This window comes from Stegodyphus dumicola, chromosome 2 (assembly GCF_044657685.1).
Source record: "Stegodyphus dumicola isolate Sdum_Otavi_A_Nest chromosome 2, ASM4465768v1".
NCBI classification, from domain to species: domain Eukaryota; kingdom Metazoa; phylum Arthropoda; class Arachnida; order Araneae; family Eresidae; genus Stegodyphus; species Stegodyphus dumicola.
In genome coordinates, this window is record NC_140769.1 from 99312444 (window position 1) to 99326270 (window position 13827).

The following is a 13827-nucleotide window of genomic DNA, read 5'->3' on the forward strand; positions in this document are numbered from 1 at the left end:
TGTTTGAACTTTTCGACCCTTTTCTTCACCTGACAGTCTATTTTCTTTTTTGTTTCTCCCTGTTTCTCGCAGATCTTATTTTTTTCTTCGTTTTTGTATTTCTTTTCTACTGTTCTTCTGTGCCAAACATTTTAACAAAATGACAATTCCGAGAAAATTTTCAACTGTAAATATATACTTCCCCTTTTTTGAAACATTTAAAGAAATATACACATTTTAAGCTGACAGTATTTTTTTTCCCCCCTGTTAGAATTTAAGACTTTGCCTTTGTATATACTTTGAAAGTTGTGAACTAAATTCTTTCATAATAATATGACTGAACCGCAGTTTTTTTTTTTTTTTTTACTTACTTCATTTCGTTTGTTTATTTATTTATTTTAAAAGATTTGTGCTTGTAAATATCTGTCAATATTTAAATCATTTTTATCGCACTGGTGTTTTAGTGTATTGTAATAATGTGTATTACTGCTTAGTTACTTGTTCATTTGTTGCTTTTAGGATACTAGTTCTTGGGTTTATTTTTTATGTAACTGAATTCGTAACCACATATTTTATATATAGGAGTTTATGTCTTCTATAGAACTGTAGATCGTTCAGATGTGAGTACAAATACATTTAAATTATGCCTCCCAACCGGTATAGTGGATAGCGTCTCTGACTGCCGTGCCGATGCTTGTAAATGTATAGTGTCCGTGCGGCATGGGGGCACTCTAAATATGAGACGAGCCGAAAGTCTTCTTGAGATACTGATGGTAGGGGGTAGGAGGAAGACCCTCGGACCCGTCCCCTCGGAGGGCTCTCCGTTAAAATTGGGAGCGGAACGGAGCTAAATCGCATTGTCACCTGTAATGTACTCAAGGCTGTTGCTAACGGCAGGCGTAAACAAGCGCTGCTTGCCACGAGGATTTTCTTGGGCTTGTGCTGACTATAGGTCAGACAAGTGAACACAAGCGAGATATGGGCAAATATGACCCTTCTGAGCCTTGGATACATTTGGCGATTTTTTTGTCTACTTGATGAATTGCGGGAAAATTCAGGAAAACACATTTTTGAAGCTTATCTCCAATTCTTCTCGAAGTTTCCAGAGGCTCGTCGTATACGGCTACACACTAAACAAATGCAGCTCGGAGTATTATTAAGAGCAGATCAGTTGTGAGATTTAGTGGGTAGTTGCTATGCCTCCCGGTCTGGGCATATTCATGCAAATCTTATAAAAAAATTGCAACAGGCACAAAATTGTGTCTTAAGACAGATTACCAATTCGCCCTCGTACGTTCGAAATCAAAAGTTACGTGAAGAATTGGGTATAGAACAACTTAAGCGTTTCTACTGCCGGCTCGCCCGGAACTTTTATGCCAATCTTGTTAATATCAACAACCCAGTTATAAGAATTTACGATTACGATTTTAATGACCCAAATAATAGTAAACGGTCCATGGCCATATTTAGTACCCATGTTGTATAACGTGTTTAATCTGTTATGTATCTCTTAATATTGTGTTGCAGATTTAATGTTTAATTATTGCGCATTAGTACCAAGAGATTCACACTACTTTGCCTATTATTTATATGTATGTTCTGAATGTTTTTTTTCTGCATCAGGCTATAGCCAGATCTTTCCTCCTTTCTCGGCCTTCCCAGATAGCACTTCAGGTCTATTGAAATTTGACGCACACTTCAGTCTTTTTAGAAATTTATCTTTTAATTTATCTCTTATCTTATATCTATTGTTATAGCTTTAAAAAATGTTAAAAAACATGATTTAATTCTAAATATATACTAGTTACTCATGACAGTATTCGAAATAACATATCTGTTCTACAAGGGGTAGGGTCCTTGACCTGGTGCTACACTGTTTCCAGTTTACTCTGCAAATGATTTTGAGAACAGACGATATTTTTCGTGAGCCAAGAAGGAATTGTTTGATATCCGCGTTCTCTTTGAGCTATTTTCAAGTATTTTTTGCGTTGCGTATTTGTAAATTTTTACTTTCTTGTGCAAAGTAAAGGAAATATTGTAATCCTTAAAAATTTTGGGTGTCATACTTTTGGGTATCACTGCAGCGATTCAGTAAGGCATACCCAGAGCCTTGAACAATATAAGATGAGCTCTATAAAGGAATTGAGTAGCTGTATGGACGTGTCAAGTATCGTATGGCCTTATAATGATTGTGTGTTGGGAGATAAGAATGCTGCTTCCTTCATCTTGGGTTATGAACGAGCTTAGCCCTACCTGGCAAATGTATTGTGTATGTCAGCAGTCCCTTAAGCGCTCCTACTGGGTGTAACTTTTAAACCGACTTTCCTCCGCCCAAATTGTGCACATTGAGTGACGAATAAGACACAAGGAAATGTCAGCGCAATATTAACGGAAATTATGTATTGGAACATATACGTATCTAACTTCCTGTAATAATGGAGTTCAATCGAAACTGTAAATACGTGTCAGAGAAAATACAAACATTTCGCTTCAATAGTTAAATAAATAATATATCAATGTTGCCAACTTGTGAAACTAAATCTTTATTAATAATAAATAAATTTAAAAGAATTGAAAATTTCAAAATAAGAAACGGTATAAACAAAAAAATATCAAAATATTAAAAAAGCCAATTATCGTTGAAACTAAACTGCAAACAGAAGTACATGAACAGGCTTATAACCGCATGTTATCACAAAAATTTCACCACAACTATTAGATTTTATTCTGGATGCAGATTCTTTCGATGCAGATGTCGATAAAACATAACTCTTCAATACAGACGAAGCTTCTTCAATAGCACAAAAACCTTTTGCGAAAGTGGGAGAGACGACAACCACGTTTATGGGGAAATTTTATAAGCGAACAAAAGAGAATTTAAACAACATGATCAGATTGAAATTTGCAGCTCACTAATTATAAGACACTAAAAAAACTATTGTATTAACGACGATTTAATTCGTGGTAAAATAACAGCTACTGTTGACAGTATGGTATTAGATATTCAATTAAAATGTTTTCCTAAATGAGTATTTTATTACCAAAGTGAGCGATGTATTTTTAAAATACTGAAGTTAAACGAAAGATCTTATCCATCGCCAACGTCTTTTATAACCGACAATTGAAAAAGTAAACTTTCTTCGAGGCGTTTGGTAAAAGCAAGTAAGTCGTTCTGTAAATCTTGAAAATTGTAAAAAATGTGCTCTTTTAAAAATATCTTTATTTCAAAATGGTTACTTGGTTACTGAAAGACAAACAAGCCAGTCTAAAGTTTCAAATTAGGTGAAAAAAGCAACTTTAGGTTAGCATACATTTTAAAGGAATTCTATTCATTTCAAGTGTGGTCCGTGATACGTCCCTCTTCCTCAGGAGGAAAAAAAAAATAAATGTGTCTAAGAAACAATTAAGTTCATTTATGTTTCCTTAATTTTTCCGAAATTACCGACTGATTTTAAAGCGATAAATATATTTCTTAGTAATTTAAATATTTATTTCGTATTTTAATCAAACATTCAATTGATCTACATTAAAGTCTATTACTGTTATTGTTAAAATATATTTCTTACACAATATATTGCATATCCAGCATAGAATCGCTTGATTTTTAAGTACAGCAGAAGGTATCATAGACCGACTACAAAAACTCAAAATTGAATATTGCCTTGGTAATTATTTATTGGGCTCTTTACTTCACTTTCGCCTCGGAATATACATCACCTCGTTTAATCAAGCCATTCATGGGAATGGTACTGCAATAACTGTCAACACAGTTTTTTTTTTTTTTTTAAATATTAACACATCCGTTTACTGTTTACTTTTCGCGTGCGTTTGCACTATTTAATACAAAATTTCAAAAATCTAAACATTGTAAGCATTCTTAACTCTGTTAATCGACCTTCTCCCCTGAAACTGATGAAATTTCCCTTCTTATATTTAATGACTTTTCCCCCCCTCTTTGCTCATTTCCCCTACAATTTTTTAGGCTTAGAGGATCTTATGTAATTAAAAACTCATTAAAAGTAACTTAGATAACGGTTATTAAATTGCCAGATAAAGTCGCAGTTTACCTGAAAAATAGGAGTAATGGATGTAGCAACGTACAACAACACGTGCAAGAAATTTCGTTTTAACGCGTGTCTTCCGTTAAGAATTTATTAATTTATTATTTTTTCCTCAAGTGACGACTGAAATTTAAAGGGCATGTGAGTAATGAACGTGAGTTAAAGGATATTTTTGCATGAGATAACCTAGAGGAAAATTGTTTAATAATACTATTTATTAGGTTAAAAAAGTATATGTGAGGGGGGGGGAATTTGAAACTTTCATATTTTAATGGCTGCCCAAAAGGGCTTGTTAAGGTTTCTTACGCTCCCTCTGAACTCGTTGTCTACCAGTCTACTATTGCATTCACTCAAGATACCTGCCTTTTTTTTTTTTTTTTTTTTTTTGTTGTTGTTGCTGTTTTTAACTTTATTATTAAGCCTCTTTTCCATTGCACTTACGCCATATACCCTTCAACAGCAAAATTACAAAAAATTTAAAAGCATCAAAGAAGCATATGTTTAGATTTCTCAATGCAGAGTTAAGTGCTGACGTACAGTTTTCCTATTTTTTCGGTCTTTTCTCAGTTTATCATATCAATGTTTTTGTCTTCAAAACTTCTTTTGTCATTTCATTAATAACGTTTTGAGTGTTAAATTTATTACTTAACTATCATTTCTTCGCACTTATGTTAAATGAAATTCGATTCAACAGCAAATTTACAAAATAATTAAAGTGTGTGTGTGTGATTATGGCAAAGCCTCGAGGGCTATCTGCCTAAAGGGAGGGATGCCTTCGTGGAGGACTTTCTAAGGGAAACTGGCTCGTATACACGTTACACATGGGGAAAACCAGGAAAACACCCATGCAGCCAGCCCGTTCGCGGGATTCGAACCTCGGACCGAACTACCAGTGTTCAGCGACTTTACCGCTCGGCCGCTGGTGGACCAAAATAATTAAAGAAAGCATATCTTTAGAATTTCCAAAAGACGGTCTTGCGCGCTGGACCTAAAAATGGTTTATTCTCTACAGTTTTGCCACTGCTCGCTTTCAGATCGTTGAGTCTGTTAATCAAAAACTCATTAATGTTTCGAAAAATGTGAAACAGATAATAAAACAAATTCAAAATGGAAAATTCGAGCTTCCAAGTGCACATGTTCATGTGGAGGACTACACTATTCAAAATTCGATGTCCCTAGGTGCAGTCGTTTTCTTTCACAATTCCAGGAACATACATATGTACGTGCAGATTCTTTATTACTTTAAAAAAGCTACAGGGCGACAATATTTGGTGGCAACAATTTAAAAAAGAGGTATGCCGTTTATAATGAATCACTGCAAAATACCATTTCGAGACTAATAATTCCTTTTGGACTAAAAAAATTTTGTTTTTGGCTATACAGATTTAATTAAAAGCACTAAAAAGTCAAAGTCCGATCATAACATTCTTCGTCGGCCCACCAGCGATCGAGCGGTAAAAGACACTGAACAGTGGTAGTTCGGTCCGGGGTTCGAGCCCCGGCGAACGGGCTGGCCACATGGGCCTTTTCGGGGTTTTCCCTATGTGTAAGGTGGATATTACCCCATTTCCTTTAAAAAGACCTCCACGAGGTATCTCTCCCTTTCCGTGTAGTGCTTACGGGCCGAGCACCTAATAAGTCAAAGAAAAACATTTTTAGTTAATTCTTAGTTTGTTAATTCATACGTGGCTGAGAATAAAACCCTGAGTGCTGCAAGTGACAGATTTTAATCAAAACTGTCAAAGATTTCAATCATTCACGAACGGTTGGTATTCTCTTCTAAGCTTGCAATAACATTCCCCAAAACGTACACAGTTTAAACTCACGCAAGACACTCGCCTTCTATTCTACATCCACAGCGCTAAGAGCAAGTGAAGAACAAGCGGTGGACAAGACATCAGCTATGCAGACGAAAGTTTGAGAAAAGCGAGCATTGTATTATCAACATTAGATTAGGTACGCTGAAAATTAATTTTTCTACAGAATGGCATAATATCGCTGTATTACTACTGCTTCAGTTGAGGGTTTTAATTTTGTTCTAAATGGATAAAGTAAGAATCATATGATGGGGAACTACTTTGAAATGACGCCACTTGAGAAATATTCAATACCCTTTTTTTTTCCTTTCTTTTAAAGGATAGAAAGAAGAAATAATGAAATTAAAAAGGAGATTTAAAGGAATAATAACAAATTAAAGTCAGGATTTTGTATTACATATATGTTTCCATTATACGTGTTATATTCTCAATCCGGGGAACAGGTCTATTAGTTACTATTATGCGTTGTTGCTGTGATTTATCTAACTTGTCTGACAGTAATATCAGAACAAGCCCACGAAATTCTGGCAAGGAAAGCAAAATTGGGCCTGTCGTTGGCAAGAACCTTGAGCACCATACAGGTGATAGGTACAATCTGGCTCAGTTCCGCCCCCAGTTTTGATGGAGAGCCCACCGGAGAAGACGGGTGCGAAGGCCTCCCATCCTTCTTCCTCTACTACAATCTCTTGAAAGGACTTTCAGCTCGCCGCATATTTACAGTGCCCCCATACCGCAAAGACACTATACATTTATTAACATCTATGCCTTCTCCGGGATTCGATCCCCGGCCCTTCGGTGCTGTAGTAGGCTTCCCTAACCATTATACCGACTGTGTAGCAGTTATTATTATAGTTAGCATCGGCCACCCAACCGAGATAGTGGTTAGCTACGCTGACTGCCGTACCGAAGGGTTTGCGTTCGAATCTCGGAGACGGCATGGATGCTTATAAATGTATTATGGATGCTTATAAATGTTTGTGCGGGAAGGGGACACTTTAAATATGCGGTGAGACAAAAGCCCTCTCGAGAGGTTGGTGTTAGGGGAAATGAGGTGCAAGGCCCTCAAATCCGTCCCTTCGGAGTACCTTCCTTTAAAATCGTGGGCGGTAATTGGGCTCTCCTTCAAAATTATAACCTTAGGTCGGAAGAATGTCTCAGTGGTAAAAATAAAATTGCGGGGCGGGGCGAAACTGAACAAAACATACTGTTCTCTATATGGTGCCCAAAGCTCTTGCCAACGACAGGCACAATCTTGCCTCCTTACCAAGATGAATTTCGTGGTCTTGCTCTGACTTGCGAGATTAGTCACAACAACAAGCTAATTATCAATCATCCCTATAAGTCATCCCCCTTGTTTATATTCAGCCTTAGTAAACGAATACTGATGATGCACTGGCGTGTTACTTAAAACAATATTAATTTATAACAGGATACCTCCATACACCAGAGGTACAAACATATTCGCCGAATGTTAACGCTTCCACCTAAATAATGCGATTTAAATTCTCATATGAAAAGATTATTGCTACTGTATAACTGGTCATCAGCTAAAGAATTTGTAATAAAATTTAAATGAAGGACATTTCTGCAAATCTTATTGCCGTATTGGTTACGAAGTGGAAAAAATTTAGACCAGATGTTATCTCATAAGTTTTAAATGGAATTTCTGCAAATTAGTAGCAATTCCCGATAGCATTGTATGGTCGATATACAAAGTATAATGAGTATTTTTTTAAATAAGAATCCTGTAACTGAGAATCATCAACGATTGCAACTATGATACTTTCTTTTTCTAAAATACCTTTTGCTTAGGGACAAAACTTTCTACTTAACAAATCGTTTGTTTTGATACATTGTGGATCTGCTGTCATGGATTAATTCGAAGGCTGAGCAGAATAGCTATAAAATTTCACTCTGAAGCTAAAAGAGATATTTGAAATGTTGATTAAAAATACGGAGATTAACATGACTCAGTATTTTTTGTTGTTAAGGATGATTTTGTGTGGACGTCAAGCTGTTTATAACAAACCCAATAATGCAGTATCGAAAAAGTGATTCACAAGGAATTATAATAAAATATGAGTACTAAACACAGTATCGGGAATTTGAAACATATGCTGGTTTTAAAAGTTTTCTGATTTTGCTGTTAAATTGTATGTGATGTAAGTGCGAAGAAAACGATGCTTAATAATAAAGATAAAAGCACAAAAATGTGTTCGCAGGAGTGAGTTCTAGAGAAGAGTGGTTAACTTTCGATGCTCAACGACGGCATAAATATAACCTCGGGGGCGACCTTAAAATCTTAGATGAAACAACGGTACATAGAGCCATCGAATTTTGAACGACGTAATCCTCCTACGAATATGAGCATGTGGAAGACCAAATTTGAAATTTGGAATTTATGATCGATTTCATATTTTGTAAAACTTTAACGAATTTTTGATTAACAAACTCAAGGATTTCAAAGCGAGCAATGTCAACACGGGGAAAAAAACCTTTTTATTGAACTGAATTTTATGGTTTAAGTGCAAAGAACATGATATTTAATAAATAAAAGTAACACACAAAACGTCAAAAAAACGCCCCTTTAGACGTAATTTAAAATCTAAAACCTTTCAGATTTTTTTCTAAATATTTTATGGGGTATTATATTTTCATTTCTTTTTTTTTGGGGGGGGGGGTCTTTCATTATCTATAGTATTTTATTTTTTATCTTTCAGTAGACTATAAATTTCAGAGTAATTATTACGTTATTCTTCCGGAATATCGCTAATTAACTACAGATTTCAGCGTGTTGTTTAATTATAGGCTATTCAGAGCTTATTACCTTCAATTTTCCAATTTTTTAGTATTGTATTATTTTCTTTCTCTCTCTCTTTCTATATATATATGTAAGAAAATTAAAGAATATGTAAAAAATTAAAGTAGCAGCTTAAATTAATTTCCCTTCTCTATTCTAAAAACAGTAACCTGTATTTGCGCTGCGTCATTTCGAGATTAATCCATGTTATATGACTCTTAAATAATTCTGATGATGTAAATGGAACGAAAACTAAAGCAGCCAATAGTAATTTTATAGCAATATTATTTATCCAATCAAAATGCATTGAGAACCAAAACTTACAGCCTGAATTAAGATTTCACCCTGAACATATCTCACTTGCTTTCTATGCTTTGGCCTAGCAGGACTGCAGTCTGTTTGTTCCTCCTTTCTTAGTGCAAAATTATCTAAAATGTAAGCTTTTTGGAATAGGCACAATTTATGTGCCAATTTGTTTGTGCCCGCAACATGTTTGCTGAAATAAATAAAAAAAATGAATATTTAATCTGCTTTCGCCAATAATAATTTCAAATTTGCAAATCGAAGCATAAAATTAACCCATCAGAATAAAGCAAAACCAAATAAGTCTGAACCAGGTTTTCATCTTGGATATGTCGCATTCCGTCTCGCGCTTGCTGTCTGGCAACCACGCCGCCGCTTGATTTTCTTTCACCGACTGCTCGTTTATAATGATGTAAAATGGCATAGATGTGATCAAGAACAAGAGTGCATATTGCGCCCTTTGCTCTGTGTAATTCAAGTTACAGATTTCCTTCTAAAATTTTACTGTGTCTACATCAAAAATATGATGTCAAAGAACAGAAATAAAATCTTAACCAGCCACAATGATTTCATTTTTATGCATTCTCATCTAAACCATAACACACACACATATATATAAAGCGACATGTAATTTATATATTGTTACAAAACTTCAGTATACCCATTCGCAACGTATTTTTGACGCAAACGCTAATGCACAAAAGAAATCAAATTATAAATTTCTCAGTCAAATTGTAATTTTTTTTATTATAATGGCGTTATTTGATTTTTATGTCGTTAATTTCATTATTCAGCAATACATTTTCATAATATCGAACAAAAATGAAAGATATCATTAATTGGCGATTGGAAATAACGTTTACGTTTGTCAGGTTAGATTTCATCCAGAAAAGAATACATTTCTCCGAAGTGCTAAAAGACGGATAATTAAGTTTATGAAAAGCTATGAAAAAAAATCAAATTCGCGAATAACGCATCAAGTACATGGCCCTCTGTTTATAAAAGAAAAGATTTTTGAAACAGCAAATTAAAGAAAAACATTGAATATAGTACTTATATACGAAATGTTACCTCTTTTCATAGAAATTTTTTTTATAAAGATAGAGCAAATTATGTAAATGTTTGGAAAAATCATTTATTTACTGCAACTAATTATTTTATTACAAACTTATAATTTTTTTTTAAAAAAATCTGAGTTTCCAGATTTTATATTACGCTCAAAGAAGCCTTTTTTTTAACGTTATGTGTTGTTACCTTTATCTATTAAGTATTATTTTCTTCGCGCTTAAACCATAAAATTCAATTCAACAGCAACATCACAAAATAATTTAAAATGAGCATATATTTAGAATTTCCGATACACAGTCTCGCGCGCTGGAGATAATTCCCCCCCCCGTATAGTGTTACCATTGCTCGCTTTGAAATCGCTTAGTTAATCAAAAATTCGTTGGAATTTTACAAAATATGAAAAAGATAATAAAAAAAAAAATTCCAAATTTGTGCTTCCAGATGCCCATATTCGGGTGGAGGATTACGTTATTCAAAATTTGACGGCTCTAGATACCGTTGTTTTATCACAATGCGAGAGACATACGTACATTTATGCAGATTCTTTATTATTTAATTTCAGTAAGTATAATACAGGGCAATAATATTTGGTGGTAATAATTTGAAAAGTGATTCAACGCATTTAAGTTTTCAACGCAAAATGCCAAAACGAAATTAATAACTCTTCTGGGTAAAATTCCCCCTTTGGGCTAAAAATTCAAAATTAAATATTAAGCTCCACCTTAGATTTTTTTATATGCTTATTTTACATAATTTCTTCAATTTTTCGCAAAGTTTATACATATATATATATAATTTTTCTTCTGTTTCAAATATGATTCATCGATTTATAGCTCTGTCTTTTTTAATTAAGATTTCGTGAAACAGAATTTCTTGAGCTATTCTCTGCGATTTTACGAAATTTTATAACTTTTTAAACTTTAAAACTTTTATAAAGGGTATTTGAAATTTGTTCTCCTCTCGTTTGAAATAAAAAAATTGCAAAGCTGGATCGAAATTTTCGAACAATAATAACTGCATTGCAAATTACGAAATTGTTACAAAGTTTTAATACAAAATTTCGAGCAAATTATTTTCGTTGAATTTGTTATTAAATTATAAATTATTGTTAGCTGCGTTGCTTAAAATTTTAAAAACTTTTCTAAATAATGAAGATAAAGGTGTAATAACACTATATCAACGATTTAAGTCAACTTTATATTAATTATAATATAGTAATTAATTATAATTTTAGAGTTTGAGTTATCCATTTACATCACTCGCGAGACTTATTTTGACCTAAAATGGATAACTAAACGAAATGGTAATTTAGAATTACATTAATTATTACAATATTAAGTTTCAGTTTAAAGTTTTAATATGAATGCACATCATTTTTATAACATTGCAATTAATCGACTAAAATCAATATTTTAATTTAATTACTAAAACAATTCAAGTACTTCCTTTCATAAAGATACATTAAATTCAGAAGAAGAAAAGCATTCAAAAAATAAATTCAGATAATTCTACATAAAAGGAGAAACAAATTGTTACGTAGAAATACATTTATAACTTGAATAGTTTTAAATAAAAAAAAGTAGATAAGAAAAAGGAGAGTTGAAATTATAAGCGTTATATAAAGTGCATTTTTCACAAAATCTAATTTAAGAGCATTGATTCGACATTTTTTCATTTTTCGACATCTTTGACTCGAATTATAAAATTGCCGAATTCAGAATTACGAAACTGGCACTAGCAAATTTTAATGAATTCAGCTATATCAAATAAATCAAAATAAAACTGAATATAGAAAAAAAGGAAGAAAAAACGGATTAAACGAAATTCTTTCAATTAGAAAAAGTTAAAAAAAAGGGAATTTGGATGAAATATGACGTAAATGAATGATTATTTGAATTAAAATGGGCTCTGGAGTTCAACAGTGCATTTAGAATGAAAATGAAAAAAAAAAAAAAAAAAAAGAAAAAAAAAATCATAATTTTATATTTATGAATTTTTTAATGTTAAGAAGTATTAATGTGTATTAATACACATGAATGTAGTACTATTTTCCTTTTAACTAATGAAGCATAAATTTATAATATGCTATCAAAAAGCACCTATTTTTTAATCAATATTCTTTTAGGCAATGCTCAAGGGTCACATGATGTATAAAAATTTAACCGTATAAAAACGAATAAAAATTTGTATAAATTTTCAATACTAATTCTTTTTTAAAAGCTGCATTCAAAATATTCTGTAGCTAATAATACACAGGTACGAAATATTTCACTTTTAATTAATAACACACAAATTAACAATATGCCAGTATGAAGTATCTATTTTTTAATTATTATTTTTTTAGGCATTGTTCAATGATCATGCTGCGATATGTAAAAATTTAACTCTTTTTCAATACTAATAAATACCTTTTTAAAAACCATTTTAAAAATATTAATTTCAGTAAAATTATTCTTAACTAAAATAAGATAAACTGTATAACAATGATAGTATTATATTAGTAAAATGCAGGATGTCAGAATTTTTTAACTAATATTCCTTTATCTTTCGAATATAATCTACGTTTAATTACAATATAATAATAAAATACGTCATAAAATTTCAAATGTTGTTGTAAAATACTGATCAATAAAGACGATGCTCGTTATAACGACTCTTCGTGTCCAAAGGACATCATAAAGCAAATGCATATTTTTTTTTACTAACTGGGGATATTTGCAGCTATATTGTTAATTGAACTGTCATTATAATGACTTTCCGTTATAACAACTGAGTCGAATGAATATTCTTAGTAGGCAGCTTTAATTATAAGAAGTTCTTTATTTCCAAAATGTTTTTATTGCCTAGCGATAGGTTGCAAGCTATTACTTGAAAGTGTTTTGTATGTATTCATTAAAAAATAATTTATTAACTAAAAAAAAGCAGTTTCCCGAAATTAAATTCATAAACAATGAAAAAACGTTACAATTGTATTTGCAGCAGTTTATCAGAATAATATTTTAAAATCTTCGGAAAAACATGTGCACACTTCTTTTTAAAAACAGCATTAAATAATCCTCTGACTATAATTTGCTTAACATTTAAATATTTTTATCTCATAAGAAATTTTTTTGCTTACCTTTAACATTCACATAGCGGAAACTGTCAATATTTTAATTGTTTGAATGTTTCATCGTTTTAGTATTTTTTTCACTTATAAAATTTCTCACATTTTTTCAAATTGTTGTTCAAAAACCCTTTAAAAATTCATTCACTTTTTTTGCATGTAGAGTATTTTACTCCAGTCTCATATAAACAAAAAATAAAATCCAAGATTTAATTCGAAAATCCATCGGCACAACGTTGTTGACAATGCAGGAGCGCTACATCTCTTCTCCACTCCTCCTAGCCTCTAGTTACACTGAGCACGGGGAAGAATTGGTTCTAGATCCATGAACTTGCGGTTGCAACATTGAATCTCCATTCCGTCGCCAATCGAATGCGCCGATTACCGCCAAGTGCGCCGAATTTATCGCCTAGCTGTGCCGTTCATGGGCGATCTCGTATTTCATCGGGATTTATTGTTGTTGCGAGAGTGGGGCGTTAGAGGGCGTTCTCGTAGTCAGGTTCAGGGCCATGTAAATTAAACCCGTGCAACTGCCGTTTCGTTCGCAATCTGATGTTAAAATTAGCGAATAGAAGTAGTCAGAATGTAGTTTATTGATTTACCACATGTGGTGGTTACTTGTTTAGAAATGAGAATGGGGTTGTATGTAGTTTGGTTTATTAGAACAATCTAAGGATGCAACATTTCAATTCC

General features: G+C 32.7%; 1 protein-coding gene across 1 annotated transcript in view; it reads right to left on the reverse strand.

The window, feature by feature from the left end:
* LOC118184794 (discoidin domain-containing receptor A-like) overlaps positions 1–13450 on the reverse strand; it is a 395353-nt gene extending 381903 nt beyond the window's left edge. Inside the window, exon 1 of the mRNA XM_085810205.1 lies at positions 13147–13450. The gene's annotated coding sequence lies outside the window, so the exon portion shown is untranslated. The remainder of the gene's footprint in view (positions 1–13146) is intronic.
* Between the last annotated feature and the right edge of the window lie 377 nt (positions 13451–13827).